The 19,572-nt window shown below is 32.4% G+C and overlaps 1 pseudogene; it reads left to right on the top strand.

Annotated features, from left to right (window-relative positions):
* The first annotated feature begins 2,956 nt into the window (after positions 1–2,956).
* LOC139490164 (TGF-beta-activated kinase 1 and MAP3K7-binding protein 1-like) lies at positions 2,957–5,289 on the top strand (annotated as a pseudogene).
* The last annotated feature ends 14,283 nt before the right edge of the window (positions 5,290–19,572 follow it).

The raw sequence follows: 19,572 nt of genomic DNA, 5'->3' as shown, positions 1-19,572 counted from the left end.
CAAATATATGCGATCCACAACTAACGTTGACAGTCATCTAAAATCATTGATCCGCTTTGGATACTTAGTCCCGTGACAGTAAAAGCTAAGATAATAATCCAGTCACTATGGAAACGTAATTTTGGATGGGACGAACGCTTACCTGAAGATGTAACTACGCAATAGACTACTTTATCTACAGATCTTAAAGATACAAAATCAGTTGAACTTTCCAGACTACTTAACAACGATGGATTATCGCCACAAACAGCTAGAATACACATTGTACAAGGAAAACATTCGCAATTAGTTATGGCTAAAAACAGAGTTGCACCGCATAAAGTAATTACTTATCCGCGATTGGAGTTGATGGGCGCCGTAGTTGGAGCGAAATAAGCTAAACATGTGTCAACTATTTTAGGAATTACAGAAATCACACTTTGGTGTGATAGCCAAATCGTTCTGAGTTGGTTGTATTCGTCTAAAATACGAAAACCATTTATAGCTAATAGAATTACAGAAATCCGACAACTTGTGGAAAATAAAACTTGGAGGCATTGTCCAACTGACTGTAACCCCGCCGACTATATTACCCGCGGCATGTCTTCATCTAAGTTTTTTGAATAATGATACTTGGTTACAACAGACCGAAATGGCTTGCACATGAAGAACAGTGGCCTCATTGGAATTGAAATTCTGTTGCTATGACAACAATTACTGACAACGAAAGTAAAGACATAGACCGGCAAATTCAACAAAATTGTGACAGATTCACAGTTGTATAGGAAATCATCAATATAGAGAAGTTCAGCAGTTTTCCGAAACTGCTTCGTATAATGTCTTACGTATTGCGCTTTATAGCGAATTGCAGAACACTTTCTCAAAACCTGAAATACCAACATTTAGAGGTAGACGATATTCAAAATGCTTCACTCGTGTTGATACGGAATGTACAGCAATCTATTTTTATGAATGAAATCCGCAATATTGTTTCAAAGGATACTAATCGACTACCTATTGTACGTCAGTTACGGTTATATATCGACGAAAAAGGACTACTGCGTTCCGGCGGAAGAATTGACAATGCGCTCGTTAGCGAAACAGTGAAATACCCTTTTTTACTTCCGACAAAACATCCATTGACAACATTAGTTATTTTGGACGCACTACAAAATCACAGTGGAATAAATGGGAAAATTACATTAATTCAACAGACATATTGGATACCGAAAATCCGACAGAGAGTGAAAACCGCATTACGGAATTGTATTCCCTGTAGGAAGATAATTAGTCGATCGTATGTGGCGCCTGAACCACCACTGCTATCAAAGGATCGTCTTGGAGAAGACCTGCCATTCACAATAATTCAGCGTCACGGGAGTTGATTACAGGAGCGTTACATGTACGACAAAATAGTAACAAGGAAAGAAAAGCGTACATTCGTCTATTTACGTGTGCTTCAACCAGAGCAGTTCACATTGAGTTAGTTCAGGATTCAACGACACATTCATTTCTATTAGCTTTTTGCAGATTTGTTAACCGTCGATCTTTATCGAAAATAAAGGTTCTGGATCCTTTTCATCAGTAGAGATGTATGTTAACGGTCGGTCATTCAGTGTGCACTCGATTTCTGTAACAACGGTTTTTAGTATATCTGTGTCGATACAGGCATGTCCTAATGTTTTCTTGAGCGAAGTTTTTGTGAGTGCAATAATTCGCTCCCACAATCCTCCGTACCAAGGAGCTCTGCTGGGTATAAACTTCCACACTGTTCCAAATTCTATAAGTTTTCCGTGCACAGTTTCTGATTTGAATATTTTAGAAATCTCTGTCGCTGTAGATTTATACGTAGAAGCATTGTTAAATATCATAATTTTCGGTAAAGATCACAGAGTCAGAATATAACAAGTAATACAGAAAATGGCACGTCAATCGTGCATACATCTACTAAATAGAATAATTCTACCGTCTTCTTAAAAACGGTAATCGCTTAAACATGGTCATGGAATCAGTGCGCCGACGCTCACATCCTTTTCGACGAAGGAGCGCAACGATCATTTATGACGCAGGAAATAGCCGACAAGTTGAACGTCAAGCCAGACGGAAAGGAAACTCTCAACAAATCCGCCTTCGGAAATCAATCTCGTGATTGTATAATTGTAGTTTGCGTTGTGTTATGAATAGAGAAAAAAGACATCTATTCAAAATGCTGGAAAATAGGATGACATTAACACATAGCAACCATGACGTTACATATAGAGAGAGCGCTAACACGTATAGGTACATGTATGAATCCCGCGTAATGTGATTGTCTCTATTTATCCTCGACAAATGTTCATAGACATTACATAAAACTATATATGGTGGGCAAATACATTGGCCCAAAATCTAGTAATATAAATGAAAAACACAAAAAAGTTATAATCTGATGACCTCACAATTACTTCACAAAAATTATGAAAAATACAGAATTTATGCAGTTTTCAAATCTCTATCTGTGAACATTATGCGCCACCAAGAAGCAAACGAATCATTTAAGAAGCTTTGTTATTTATACTTTTGACATAATCAAAAAATGTTTATGAATAGGATTACCACTTATCATGAGTATGAGTAAATAAAACACATATTTTATATTTTGTTAAACAAAAATAAAATAATAATTTATCTTTAAAAAAAGAATACTATTGATATAGATTACTAGATACAGAAAGTTTTTTCTATGTTTTTTTTTGTGGACATGACGGTAGTAGAATGGCCAACTTTGCCGCACAGAGAATGCCAGCTGAACTACTTCTTGGACAACTGAATAACAACAATACTGACGAAGAAATTAAAGAAACACTTTATCAGGTAATATAGACGCTTTAATTATCAATGGATCTTTAAAATGCTATGTTTGTTGGCACTACCAAGAAGATGTTCAAGGTCACCTTAGCATTTATTTCGTTTAATAGTTGACAGTATTTATCCGAGAATGTTTAAATATCTAGATTTTCCTGGTAAATCACAAGTTGTCTCCCTTATACCTTTGCGTTTTAGTGATTTTCTAAATTCTGCTACGGTCTCACTTATCGATAAAAATAAGTTATTTGTAGCCAATGTAGGAGGGTTGTCAGGAAAGTCTTAGATATTTTAAGTATTGATTGCGGATGCAATCTTTATGTAACTTTTTCTTTCTCGTGGCTTTAAATTAACCTTAAAATCTAAAAGATGACAGTTTCTTTGAAACAATTGAGAGTTTTGAGCCACTAGATTAAATCATGTAAATTGTTGTAATTCACAAATGTTCATTTACTACAACATAATCCCAAAAATAAAACAACAGCTCCCCGCAAATACTCTGCTTTTATGATATATTATCAAAACTAAATTTTTAAAGCATTTATCATTTTTAAAGATTAATCATTGATGGCACACTTTAAAAAAAAACTGAACATATTTTTTGTTCTTGTGGAAAATAAACAGATTTGTAGTCAAGGTTATGATGTATTTATTTGTTCATATTAGTTTTTTGTGATTGAAGAGAACATTTTACTATGTTGATGTATTTTTGTGGATCATCATTACATTCATTCAAAGTAATTTAACTAAAAGTCTGTAGTATTTCACAATTTTCTAAAAAGAAAGGAATATGGGTATAAATAAATCCAGATTATCAACATAATTTAACAGACATTTTTCAAATTCTATTGCAGATGATAAAAGATGGCATGCTTCGAGTCATGCAGTTGTCAGTGGACCACTCGTTAGTCAATAAGGAGGAGTGTAACAGGATGGCTTTGTTAGGTCTAGACATGGAGAAACTGAAACAACATAGACTGATAGGAAGTTATGACAGTACAAGATGTCTAGGAGATTATCATGTAAAAGGAGGATATAAAGATATTGATCTATTGTTGTATGTATGCTTGGTTGTGGCATTTGTTCGTTTCAAAAGTTACTTCCCTTTAAATAATTTTATAAAGATATGTTTAGGAGGTTATCATGTAAAAGGAGGATATAAAGATATTGATCTTTTGTTGTATGTATGCTTGGTTCTGGACTGATAAATTACAAACGTTACTTCCCTTTAAAATAGTTTTATAAACATTTTCATTTGGGAAAAAGTAAAATAACAAAAATACTGAACTGCAAGATTCAAAATGGAAAGTTCCTTATCAAATGGCAAAATCAAAAGCTCAAACACATCAAACAAATGGAAAACAGCTGTCATATTCCTGATAGAATACTTCTATAGATGTGTGGCAGAATTATAAACTTTTAGTTAACAAAATTTGAAGTAAATGTACCTGGTACAAAAAAAATATGAATTCCAAAAACTGAAATTGTCTTTTGGGCCTATTTTGATTTTAAAACTACTTTGGATTAATCATTTTTATGGATTGAATAAATCTGATGATTTAATAACAAATTATCAATATTCTGAATTGGCTTTTTAAATATTTTTCAGGAATGCAAGCAGGAAACCAGTGATTGCTGATCCATATGTTCATGGAGGTATACCTTTGGACAAATCCTCCAGTTTCATGATTATCATGTCAGATGGATTATATCAGGCCTTACAAGATGTAATCCAGGGTGATCGTGTCAATGTTGAAGTGGCTCGCATGGTGGCAACAGAGTTTTCAATTCAGGACACACTGCATGGTGTTGCACAGGCTGTCGTTGACAAGGTTGTGAGAATGCATCATGATGCATATATATATGACTGGCACCCCAGAAATAAAAAGTTTGTGTAAGAAACGAGGGGACATAACTCTACTGGTTCGAAATTTTAATTATCCATTGGCAAATGCAATTATTTCACCAAACCGAACTGGACCTTATAATCCATTGTCTCCACCAACTCCAGGAAGAATCCCGAGTCACTTACCGCTGACTCCATCTATTAGTATAGAATTGTCAGATCACAGCAGGTCCCAATCCCCAGCAGGAACTCCTACTCCTACTAAACAGAGGTCGCCACCTAGGGATATCATGCTGACCACGAAAAGTACCCTAGCATCAACCTTACCTGACTCTGCTTTAAATACCAGTAATAGAGGTACCAGTACAGAATCATTAACACAAAGTAGCCGAGATACGAGGTTTCCTAGTCGATTTTACCAATGTGCAAAACTAGAACTTGATGATGATGGTAAAATTAAACCATATGTTGATTTTTCAGACTTTTATAAAGCAATTGCAGAATTAACAGATGCACAGAGGGAGACATTGAATGCAGATACAGTTTGAAATGAAAATAACCCTACAAATCATGAAGACAACTTTTAAACCTTTTTCTCACTTGAGTCACAATTGACTTAATGCTAGCCGCTGAAGCTTAACTTTAAAGTGAACTTACAATTGCAAGGATATAAAGTGATATATGCATGTTTTAGATAGTAATGTAATTTTTATGTAATTTTTAGTATTTTCATAAAACTACATGTCAGTCTGTTGTATTTGATAAAAATTAGAGTCCAAAGTATTCAATCAATTTACTTAGATAAATTTATGACAAACAGGGTGCATTTGATCTGATTATTTGAAACATATTCAGGGTTACTAAAGCATTTTGAAAAAGAATTTTTGCAAGAATATGAACATGATCGAATTTTCTAAATTAATAGTGAACATTTTTAGTTACCATAATTTTTCCATGAGTTTCAATTACATCTAAATTTTAAAACAATTGTGCTGCTTTCTGAATATTCATTAAACATTAAGTTTGTAATTTGTATAAACAAGAACGAATGCAATTCACTATATCAAAACAGTTTTTGATAAATCACAATATTTATCTTTACATGATAGCATTGCTTTGTTATTTAATTTTTATTACTGACTTTTAGCTTTGAGAAAGAAATGGGAAATAATTGTGATATTTTAAAACAAGAGTAAACATGGTAAAAAAAGCTTATGTTATTATCTTTTTTGTGTATTACCAATTTCAAATATTAATAATATATTGATAGTAAGATAATGTGTTAGTTAAATGATTATTGTAAATTTCTTGGCGCTGATCATTCATTTAAACAGGGATATTGTTTCTGTGACTTCTTGAATCACAAACAGTAAGGCCTATACACATGGACTCAATTTAGGTATCCTATAGCTATGATTGCAATAGTTTGTCAGCTACTTATTCTACACATTCTGTGTAGTGAAAAGTTACAGGATTTAGTGCTAGGTTTTCAAAACCTGTTAAGATTTAAGGGAAAATTAGTTCTCATAGATTAATTTGAACTTAAATTTACATTAAGAAATTAATTTGCTGTTGTATTTATAAAAATTAGAAGATGTGATATGAATGCCAATGAGGCAACTCTCCACTAGAGACCAAATGACACAAATTAACAGCTATAGGTCATTGTGGTCTTCAACAATGAGTAAGACAACACCACATAGTCAGCTATAAGAAGTCCTGTAATGACAAATATAAAACAATTCAAACGAGAAAACTGATTGCCAGATTTATGCTTAAAATAAGGAATGAAAAAAACAAATATGATATATGTACAGCAACTAAGAAAAACCAATGAATAACACGTTATGACGTGGAATAGGCACATACAGAATGTGGCGAGTTAAACTTGTTTGAAGACCCACCAACCAGCATCAAACATGTGACGATGGTGTAATAGTACAATATAAAAACATACTATAAAAATCAGTTGAAAAGGTCTAAACACATTTGTATATTTGAAGATGTTGTTCTTACATTTGTCTTAAACATGTACGAATTATCAAGCAAACATCTAAAGTACAGTTTTACTACTCATTGAGTATTACTGAAATATGTTCTTTAAAAAAACATACCATAGATAGATATAGGAAGATGTGGTATGAGAGCCAATGAGACAACTCTCCATCCAAATAACAATTTATAAAAGTAAATCATTATAGATCAAGGTACGACCTTCGACACGGAGCCTTGGCTCACACCGAACAACAAGCTATAAAGGGCTCATAGAGCATGGTAAGCTCTTAATTGTCTCATTCTAGCATTTGTTTAAAGAAATAGGTAATGAATTTAACAAGAACAATATATACTATTGGAAATGAGATATGAGTATGCTAAAACAAATGCATACCATGTATTATTGACTTTCCGTTAGTGTCCACTTAAATGACCGCAAATCTGGAAACTAGTTCTCAACTACATCAGATAAGATATACATTTGAACAATTTAGACTTTTCGACACGATAATTAAGTTTCCACTGTAAATTGACTATTCTGAAAGAAAGTTGATTAAAATTACCATACCCTTATGCAGTTACTTAAACATTGTTTCGACCATGCATTTTGACAGTCATAGCTATTCCTATATAAATGTGGTCAACATTCAGTGTCGTTAAGGATACATATACCAAAAGTCATATTCAGTGTAGTCTAAACATAAGAAGCCACAGTGAATATCAACAACAGTTCCGAAAATCATGTATATATATATATATATATATGGCTGTATAAATAATTTTAAGTCTTAAATCACGATTTCTTATATTGGTTTGAAGGATATATAGATGTAGTTGTTTGTCTTGTAGCTGTGAGTTTGTGGTAGTATTTCCTTTGCTGTAAGAAAGTTGAGTTAACACTTAACAGAAAATACAGAATGCATTACTTTATTAGATATATGATTTCAGTTTCAATCTAATCAAAAATACATTCTTTTCCAACGTTTATGATTTGTTTCAAAAGATCTACTGAAAGAAGATCCGTGAAACTCAGAACTTTATGCAATGCTGAAAGGTTCGATGTATAGACTTTACAGAATCCATAATCCAGATAACACTTGACATGTGTGTCAAAGGCGTACGTCTTCAATAGATTACATTTCTGTCCTGGCCCCAAATATTCTTCATATTTTCCTATCAGAGCTTTTGTTAAACAAGGCCTCACGCAGTTGATCCAATTTTTCCCAGCTGTGGTAAAACTCGAGTGAAAACTTTTGAATCTGTTACAATACTTGTAGCCGTAACCAATAAGATAACCAGATTTACCACACTGTTTCTGCTGTTCAAAACATTGGTAGAATTGACAATCGCCACTATTTGCTTTAGCGACACATTTGGGATCAACCGATGCTGTAATAATGAATGCATTAACTTCTTTATTATTTTAAAAAAATGCGTACGTCAGTGAGTATATATTAAATATGTTGAAGTAGAATAGATAAAAACCGATGATACCTTAATTAGTTTATTTTCTTCTTCTACGTTACGTTTGTTATCATGTTAACAATCTGCTACCAGTGAATTGGTATTTGAATTAAACAGTTTTAATACACTTCTGGCGTATTAAAATTTTGAACTTGTTGCCTTTTGTTGGCTGTTGTTCGTGTGATTCTTTGTCAATTGTGTTCTCCAATTTATTTATATTGTAGTCCTGTGTTGTCATTTTGATGTTATATTTCACATGGCCATAAAAGTGCGAGGTTTGGCATGCCACAAAACCAGGTTCAACCCACCATTTTTTCCTTTAAAAATGCCCTGTACCAAGTCAGGAATATGGTCATTGTTATATTATAGTTCGTTTCTGTGTGTATTACATTATAACGTTGTGTCGTTTGTTTTCTCTTATTTTTGAGTGTAAATTCACATTGCGATAAGACGTGTCACGGTACTTGTCTATCCCAAATTCATGTATTTGGTTTTGATGTTATATATATATGTTATATTTGTTATTCTCGTGGGATTTTGTCTATATGTGTTACATTTTAGTGTTATGTCGTTGTTCTCCTCTTATATTTAATGCGTTTCCCTCGGTTTTAGTTTGTTATCCCGATTTTGTTTTTTGTCCATGGATTTATGAGTTTTGAACAGCGGTATACTACTGTTGCCTTTATTTAACAAATTATACTGCTACATTTGTAATGTTTGTAATCTAAAAAAAATAAAGTCACATGGAAAACGATCAAAAGAAAGAACAATCAAAGCTAAGTCATTTCTTAGAAATCCAATAGAAGCGCTTTACCCTTTCCGGAGCACCTGGGATCACCCCCAGTTTTTGGTGGGGTTCGTGTTGCAGAGTCTTTAGTTTTCTATGTTGTGTCTTCTGTACTATTATTTTTCTGTTTGTCTTTTTACTTTTACCCATGGCGTTGTCAATTTATTTGCTATCTATGAGTCTGGTATCTTTCGTTCCTCTTTTACAAGATACTGTTTACTGTTTACATTGATTTTGCTTCTTGTAAAGGTTCATGTTCAATCTATATTCTTTCGATGAGACCATTTGAAATTTTAGATTGTCTTTACAGACAACAAAAGATTCGAGAATACTAAAAATGAAAATTACTAAATGAAATAAGAAGATCTGGCATGATAGGCAACGAGACAACAGTTTTTTCCACCAAATGACGTAGTAAGTGTCAACTACAGGTCATCGAATGACTTTCAACAATGTATAGGCTAATCAATACGACGCCAATTAAATTTGTGAACGGTTTCTGAAATGAAACTGCTCACGTGTTGTATTTCCCAAAAGGATCAACATATTACTTAAAGAAAATAATGATCGTGGTTCGATTTCGAAGCATTCAAATGTCATGGGGGCTCGCGGGTCTAAATCAAATCTTTTTCTTGATATAGGATTTCGCTATATTTTTCTATAAATGAACTTTATCTCAGAAGAAAAATAAAATAAAAAAAATGGGGTCACTGTTCATTTACGCTCACAATCTGCCTTCGAAAAAGCATACATTTTCGTAAAAGTACTTTTTTCTGTTGAACTAATAGGAGAAAAAGTGGTAATTACAGAAATCTCTTTAATCTTCCAATAGTTTAGTTTAAGTACAGCTTATTTAAAAATAATAACAAAAAATATAGGTCACCGATGATTTAAAAAAGATATTTCAATTGTATTGCCAAAAAATGGCATTTTTGCACCAAAGGGAGATAATTTGGAGCTTTTTCAGTGATATATACATTTAAAAAGTCATCTGATGCCAAAACCAATTGATTTATTAGAATGATTTTTGTACCATATGATGAAAAATAACAACTGATAAAGTAATGAATAAAATTTGTAATGAAAAAAAATTGTTTTTTTTCTGAAATATTATACCCTCGAGCCACCTTAACCGGGATAGGGGGGTCTAAAATGTTAAATTACACCAATATCAAACTCCAAAAAAGCTCCTAAGCAAATGCCAAACTCAATAGCTTAAAGAAGTTAAACAAATGGGTCCAGAACCCCAAGACAAAATAAAAAGTTGGAAATCCATAAAAATGACAATCAACCGATATTGACCAACAGAACAAGGATAAAACAACTGTCATATTCTTGACTTGGTTTGGTAATTTTTAGAAGGGAATTATGGATTAACACTGGTGATCTAGCTAGTTTAACCTCACATTGTATCGCTGTGGCTTAAAGTTCAGTTCCCATATATCGACACAATTGCGGGAGTAACTCAAACAGACATAATAAGTAAATATGACAATAATTGGGATGAGAAGTCGTAACTATGTAAACATATATATAAACTCATCATAGATACCAAGATAACGTTTTGTATTTACGCCGACTCGCGTTTCGTCTACAAAAGACTCATCAGTAACGATCCAATCCGAAAAAAGTTTAAAAGGCCAAATAATGTACGGAGTTGAAGGCATTGAGGACCAACATTCCGAAAAGTTTCGCCAAATAAACAGACAGACAACATAAGTGACCAAATTCAAACAAACACTAATAAATCTAGCAAAGCTGCGAACAAAAAATGTGTTGAAGACACGTATTGTATCAAATACGGGCGGAACTGATATTTGCGCATTACACAATAACATGTTTTTCTGTTTAAGACGTCATTTAAATAAATCTGTTTGATGCGTACCGATTGATAATTATATAATTAAGTTGTGATCTATGTATTGTGTGTGCTGTTTCGCTTTGGCGCTTTGTTATTTGATTTTTTTGCTTCGCACGATTTGATGATTCAACCCGTTGCTTTTTATTTTTAGAAATTGTTCTTATGTTGTCATTTTGTATCACTGTCTCAGGTAAGGGCTAGACTGAGTTATCTATGTCTGTCCTTACTCAGGTCCCTGTACTTCATTGGCATTTTATTGTTGCTGTATATCATTAATACTTATATAATCATAAATCAGGCTGTTTTTTTCTTGTTTTATTTTTTCACATTTTGTCATATCACAACCTTTACTTGTATAGCTTCTTTTACGGTATTAAGTTTGCTCATTGCTAAAGACCATACGATGATCTTTGGTTTTGATAGTTGCATGCATATTTCCATCTTCTTTTGGTATGTGGAGAAATTTTGTCTAATTGTTTTTATAAATTTTTGTAAATACATAAAACAAAATTTACATATAGTAAATGTGTTTAGAGTAACTACAAGAATAAACACCGACTTCCACAGAGTAAGATCCATGTTCCTATCGTTAGATTTGTATGCAGTGCAAATTTCATGCAATCTGAGCAGAATAATACTCCGGAGAATCAAGATTTTCATTTATATAGGTTTTTACTAACCAATGATACACTTGTACTAAATTAATCACTCAAGAAAGTAAATGTCAAATGTCAAAATTATGTTACAAAAACAAATCTGAGACTAGAATACTTAATCTAAATAAAATGTGAAAACTTGCAGCTCTCAACTATTGACCACATTCATATCGTATAATATACCGGATTTAGTTTTTTCTCAATCGATTTATAACTTTCGAAAAGCGGTATACTACTGTTGCCTTTATATAGTACGCTTCAAAAGCATTTTGCATGACAAAAAATGAAACAAATCAAAAGAGAAAAACTTAAAAAGAAATACCATTGACTGTTGAATACTTAAAAAGACAAGACAAATACCAGGCTTGGAACTGCACCGCAATGCATGTAATTGATTGAGGTCACAAAACAGACGCACAAACGATAAATCCCTTTCATTAATGACAAAAAAAGTATGACAAACATGTTCATTGTACAATGATCTTGAGAAATATCAAGTATCAATGATTTGCAATGTTGTTACGATCTTTCAAAAGACAGTGTTCAACGAAAGATCTTAACGTTCTGGTGTAGCGAGACCATTTTAATCATGCGTTTTGATTTTTGGTAAAGTATTTTTAGACCTTGCAATCGTTACTAGATTTATTGTAAATTAAAACAGCTGCATGACAACTAGACTGTGCAGGTGTTTTGTTTGTTTGCCTTTTCAAACATATTGTCTGGACAGGCTTTATACAACAACAGGTTATGTCTGTACCAAGTCAAGTTGCCTGCACGATGCGTTGTTTGCTGCTAATTGAAATTGTATGAACATATACAAAAGAAAATGTGGTATGCTTGTCAATGAGCCAACTCCCCACAGAAGAATAAAGGACACAGACACTAACAACTATAGGTCATCGTACGCCCTTCAACAATGAGCAAAACCCGTACCGCATAGTCAGCAATAAAAGGCAATAAATGACAATAAAAACAATTCAAGCGAGAAAACTAACGAATTTATGTACGTCTATCTTCTCGAGGTTTCAGTTGTAAGTAAACTAGTTGATCTGGGCTGTTGTGCGGTCCTGATGATCTTGACTGTTGTGCAAAGTTTTTTTTATAAAATGCCATCTTCATTCAATCCGTGTACCCCAAACTACACCCATCTTCCAAATTAACAAAAGATGCATTGGAATATAATTCTGAGCTGAAAACTACAAGTTTCATATCTTTAGTCACAACGTTATAACAATCTACGTTAATGCCTTAAAATACGAATGGGTGTTATATGTGTAGTTGTTATACTTTACATATTCGTGATATATGCCGCTAAACAAATTATGCATTTATATAATTCAATTTAGTAACTGGAGCAGTTTATTTCCAAACTGATCAACGCATAGATAGGTGGAATGTCGATTGTTGCTAATTTTAGACACTATATACATATATACAAATGATGTATGTAGACCTCTCTCCCAAGAAATTATTTTGCATGCACACGTATAACAATTGTAGTTTTTATCCAACACAATCATTGACTTTTTTCGTTTAGTTTTGTAAATAATCTTGAATATGATCCAAATTATGTATTATTTACAAGGCAGCTAAAATCAAGTTCATCCTAGACATTGATATGAAAAAGTTTCGTATCATCTACATCCGATTTAACCTCGAAAGATGCACACTTGATAAAGCTAGTTTGTCTAGCGAAATATTGCGTTTATTTTTTATCATTTTGTAAATATTTTAAAACATTATAATATGTACATACTAAATAGTGTGTTAAAATTACATTGTTAGGCAATCAGCATATACATATACACATATATTTATGAGTACGTCTAAACCAATTACAACTGTACGACAGATGTTATCAATCGGATTACCAGTAAGTGGGGTAAAAGGCTGAAAATACATTCCGTATACTAGTATATAATTCTTCTAAATATATATAATTTCATATATGTAAGCGACAATAATTGAAAAAAGACATTAAGCTCTTTAATCCTAGGACTAAACTTATATCCTGAAAATTATGTCTAGAATATGACAATGAGAGTCTATAAAAAGAAACTGATTCAAAGCTTAAACACATTTGGTATATATCAAACAAGTAGGAACAATAATGACAATTCACTGAAATAAAATCATTGGCAAACCATTGAAAATATCCAAATACTGTATAAACATTAATTTTCGTGGGGTTAAAATTTCGTGGTTTTGTATTCAAAAGTAAGTTCGTGGGGATTAATTTTCGTGGATTTTAAGTTTAGAAAACAATTATATAAATGACACTTTATAATTGACAATACTTAATAAAACTGATCTGAACTTTCGCTGTTGGGAAAAATCAATAATTGCATTTCATAGTAACTGTGAGTACATATTAATTTGTTGGATATTTGTTTCATTGACAATCATACCACAACTCTTTATTTTTATATTGATATAACATTGAATTGTAATTTGTTTGTTACCACGTGGTGCGAAACTATAGCACTGACCAATCAGTTTTATGTTTCCAGCATTTGCACCTACTGTTACATTTGTAGTCCAACATTTGTTAAGAGCAGAGCTCTTTTGTATATGGACGGATTGAATTTTAATTCGGCGTACCTCATTCATGCAATAAGCATGCCATAACAATTCAAACTATCCTGTGAACAGGGAAGTTTTGGCTTCCAGTGCACAATAACTATTTCTGGCCAAATAACCATTAGTTCAGGTATAACCATTATTTCAATTTCCTGAGCTATGTCAATTTGCTGTTTATTTTTCATCACAAATATTGAGTGTAAACTTCAACTTGAGATAGAAGCCACATTTGAGGCACCTTTTGACGTAAGAATTATAATAATTTGAAATATTGTTGATTGACCTGGTGCACCATGAAACAATATACATGTAGTTTCTATCTGACGTTGATTGGAAATCCCTTAAATCGACCTGTCCTCTTTTGTATAACTATTTGTATCATTTTTTTGTTGTTGGTTGTACTCCCTTCCCTATGCGCGTGTTATCATGTTACAATGTTAAAGAAGAAAAAGTGCAATTATAAGATTGTTAAATTATACGGTCTTAAATACCACACAGTCCCTGAAATGTCCATCCAATTCCTGTAGAAAAACATAAAAGAGGGGCGAAAAATACCAGAGGAACATTCAAACTCATAAATTGAAAATAAACTGACAACGCCATGGCTAAAAATGAAAAAGACAAACAGACAAATAATAGTACACAGAAACAACATAGAAAACTAAAGACTGAACAACACGAACCCCACCAAAAACTGGAAGTGATCTCAGTTGCTCCGGAAGGGTAAGTAGATTCGCTCCACATGTGGCACCCGTCGTGTTGCTCATGTTATTAAAAACCCGGTAAAAAGTCTAATTCGGGAAGTCACATTCAGGAAAAGGGAGGGAAATGTAGTTACCACTTAAGCAACATATCCGATATCATCTGTGAAACGAAAATTCCATAACGGTCAAACAACTCGCGATAAACTTTGAAATTTTCCTCATCATTCTCTTTTTATTAGTAACCTGTCTTTTGTACCTACAATGGTAAAAAAAGCGTACCATTTTAATTTGTAATATCTAGATTGCTTCCTTTCTGGTGTCAATATTTTAATATTTGCCCAAAGAAAGTTTGAACTTTGCCTTGAGTATATGATTTTTGTTTCCCATATTCAAATTGATATTCCGTTAAGATACGATTCTTTTTATTTTAAACATTATTTCTCAAAACAGTTTGGGCGGAATTCACAAATTTGTAATACAAATATATATTAAAGGGAAACTTCGCAAAACAATCAAAAATTGATATTATGTCCATTCTGTATAAAAATGCTCAAATTTATAGATATTAAAGTTTTATTCCGCTAGATAAGAGATCACCATCGATTTTAAATTTTGAGTATCAATTCTCTGCGTTCCGCCATTTTGTTATCTTCTCCGATTTAAAATTACGATATGTCTATAAACCACTAAGGACCAAAACTACAGTAACCGATGTAGTCTTAATTGCGTGTCGATATCTTGTCAATCGTACGGTTGTTTTATCTGACTAACTAACTTGATACTGAAAATGTTCTTATTTGTTTTTGAATAACCATATTCGTTATTTTTAAACTGTTAATATTGGAATTACTTAAAAAGCCAAAGTTCAAATCAAGGTATTCCGTGAAAATTGTTTTCGAAAATCTAATTCGTTCATAATTCTTTAAAGTAATAAACTTTCTTCAAATAAATTCGGATCTTCCCTCATCTGATCACCAGCATGGCTAAAGGTATTACTCCCAAAGGTATTGTTAGGGGTATTAGGTGACACGTCCAGGTATTCAAGCGATTTCCTGTCGGGCTTGCAAGTTCATGCATCGTTTCACTTCTGTAGGTATTGATCAGTGTACACGTCCGATAACTTATAACTTTCCATTTTGAACTTTCAGGTCTATAATATACATCGCTGTCTTGCGTGTCCGAAAGTGATATAATAGCTTGTTTATACATAACACTTCTGGTGTAAAGAATATTATTTATAAAAATATAACTAATACCAAAAAAAAAGATTTGAAGAAATAAAAATCTATTTACATATTTTTTCCAAGGGTTAATTTAGGAAAATGTAATATATACTCGTTGTAAATAGTAAATGACAGATTGGAACATACCAGAAATATTGATTTAAAAAAATGTACGCACTTGTCGACGATTCGTTTATACGCCTGGATAGAAAGTTACGGAACTATAGCGCAATTTAAAATATATACATGTATACATTTAACATATTAAGAAAGAAACATACATTTTGTGTAAATTGGGGTAAAAGTTTTGTAAATAGACTAGTCAACGTATGCCAACAGTATGTTAGCAACGAATTCGATAGACTATTGTATACTATAAGAAGAAGAAGAAGAAGAAGAAGAAGAAGAAGAAGAAGAAGAAGAAGAAGAAGAAGAAGAAGAAGAAGAAGAAGAAGAAGAAGAAGAAGAAGAAGAAGAAGAAGAAGAAGAAGAAGAAGAAGAAGAGAACCAATTTGATTTAAATACAGGTAGATATATAACTTGCTTTGGTTCATCGAAGTTATGAACATAGTAAAATCACAGATTTATATATCAATTAGATTGTTCTCGAATAAACTGAGGAAGAAATTCGTCATCATCACAATTGTTCGGACATTCATGTAACATATATGCAACTGGACGTAAACTAATAATCCCCAAGGGATGTGAATATTTTCTAGGAAAACTTTTGAGTATTAAAGTTTCACATCAATTTCGGGATTTATTTTCTTTCTTGATATTCAATCATACAATGACAGCAATTTAAAGAATAAACTGCTTGTCCGCTGTAGGGGTATTCTTGACAGTTGAACAGACTTATTATAATTACATACAAAAATAGGGAAAGATGACATTAAATTCGTTGTCTTTTGTTTTTTAAAAACATCGTTGGTCAAATAGCTAAAGTATTTTACGTTGTGAGACGAATTTTAATAAGGACGTTCCCGATTATGAATAAATGTGGTTGACGTTTCTAACACTTGAAAAGAATATCTATTCGTAATTTTTCGATTCCTTTCCAAGAAATCCTTAAATTTCCTGTCAATTTTTTAAAACATCTTGTTTTTTCAAATAGCTGAAGAGAACATTTTTACGTGAAAAACACTTCTTTAAAATCAGAAAACCAGGTCAGTTATTTAACTATTTATAGTTATCGTTGTGTTTACGCTACAAGTTCCAGATTGTGCTAAAACGAACGTAATATTGAAAATACATGAACAACGATTTTCTACTCCTCTATGAAGCCATTGTTTAATTGTTGTACCGTGGTAACGTCTTAGCGACGTAGGAATAACTTTAGATTTCCTCTCTATTGAATATTCAATATTTTAAACTTGAGTGAAAATAAGAATAACTACTAAAATGTCAGAAGCGCCTGATCTAACCATTGAACTGTTTGAGCTGTTAACAAAAATAGATAACCGATTAACCGTGATCGAAGCCCGAACTGATAGAATAGAAAACATCGAAACAGCGCTAGGTCAGTTAACTAGGAAAGTCGATACAATTAAAAGTGACATTATCGAATTAAAAACGAAAAACACTGATCTGGAGAAAAATGCCGATTTTATAAGTAACAAATATGAAGAATTACGTGGTGAAAATTCTGCTCAAGATAACAAAATTAGACAGTTGCAGAAAGATGTATTGGATATACAACAGAATTAAAAGAGAAAATACTAGATCTACAATGCAGGTCTATGAGGAACAATTTGGTATTTACAGGTCTGGAAGAGTCTGCAGAAGAAAACACCAAACAAGTGCTGCATAAATTTATTAGGGAAGAACTCAGTATAAGAAAAGAAATTCAACTTGGAACCGTTCATCGATTTGGACAAAAAGATAACAATGGCAGGCACAGACCTATTGTGGCGAGCTTTATTTTTGACGAAGATCTACAAACCATATTATATTCCGGACCAAAACTATAAAATAAACCAAACTTTGGCATAAATACTCAGTTCCCAAGAGAGATCGAAGAGAGAAGAAAAAAATTGTACCCCGTGATGAAAGAGGCAAAGGAAAAAGGAAAAAGAGCATACATGATAAAAGATAAGCTGTTTATCGAAGGAAATCTTTTTAAACCGGAAATTAAGAAACAATCACATGGTGAACAAAAAACCCAACAGTCGACTTCCCTCTCAGGAACACCACCAACAGATAACAGGAAATCACAAAAACGAGCAAGACATGGGTCAGAAGCAGAATCATGGGGGCACGAAGAAGGAGTAGCTGATGAAAATGAAAAAAGATGTAATTGTGTGTCTATAAACAATAGTTTTTGTAAATTAAATATTCTTAGTTTAAATGTCTGTGGCATAAAACGACTACAATATCCTGAATTTATAGAATTAATCAATCGTTATGATATAATATGTCTCCAAGAAAGTAAAACTGACAATTGTGATGAAATTTCCGTACCTGGCTATATCAGTAAAATGAAAAACAGACACGATATGACATTTAGAAAATCTGGTGGACTTATGGTTCTTTATAAAGAAAAATTATGCGATCATATAAAATTCCTATCGAGTGATAGTAATTTTGTTATATGGTTTGAAATCTCATCTTCATATACTAAACTTGATGCTGAAATAGTCATTGGGTCTGTTTATATTCCACCGGAAAACACAAAATATAGTTCACCCGACGCCTTTCGCGAAATCGAAACTGATATTCTAAAATTTTCAACTAAATGCAAATATATATGCTTAAATGGCGATTTCAACAGTAGAACATCGATTGATGCTGATTTTATCCCAACTGATGGAAATGATATTTCTGAATTTCTGAATTTACCGGAAATCGCAGAAAACGACACCTATAAATTCGAAATCTACAACATACTGATAGCAAGAAATAATAAAGATAAAACAAAAAATAATTATGGGAAACTATTACTTGATTTATGCAAATTTACAAATATGTATATTATAAACGGCCGCATAGGAGAAAATATGGCGGGGGAACGGACGAGCAAAAATGCTGCAGTTGTTGATTATTTCATAGGGTCGCTAGATTTTATTAACATTATCTCAAATTCGAATGTTTTAGATTTTAGTTGTTTATATTCAGATATCCACAGCCCTATAGATATAGATGTCGACATAAATAAATGTACATGTGAATATGGATCTGTGCCGATTAATTCGATGAGCGGAGAGAAAATAAAGAAATGGGATATAAACAAGAAAGAAGATTTTATTTAAATTTAGACAGAGAAAAGATTTCTGAATTAGAAAACTATCTTGAAGAAACCAAATCTTTTCCTGCTGATTCGAACATTATTAACAAAGCTGTAGAAAATATTACGAACATATTTGTTACTTCTGCAAAGAAAACATTGTGAACATTAAAAAACAAGTCAAAGAACGAAAATACCCCTCAGAGTACAAGATCACAAGATAAAAAACCATGGTTTAACATAGATTGTAGAATTGCTAGGAAAAATGCGAGAAAATACAGAAGAAAATATAAATGAAACAAATCCATTGTAAACCAGGAATATAAAAAACGCAGTGAAAGACAATACAAAAATACCATGAACAGAAATATAAAAAAGTATAGGAAAAATGTGCGGAATGATATGAAAAA

The sequence above is a fragment of the Mytilus edulis genome, chromosome 9 (genome assembly GCF_963676685.1).
Source record: "Mytilus edulis chromosome 9, xbMytEdul2.2, whole genome shotgun sequence".
NCBI lineage: Eukaryota > Metazoa > Mollusca > Bivalvia > Mytilida > Mytilidae > Mytilus > Mytilus edulis.
This window is presented reverse-complemented; position numbering and strand designations above follow the sequence as displayed.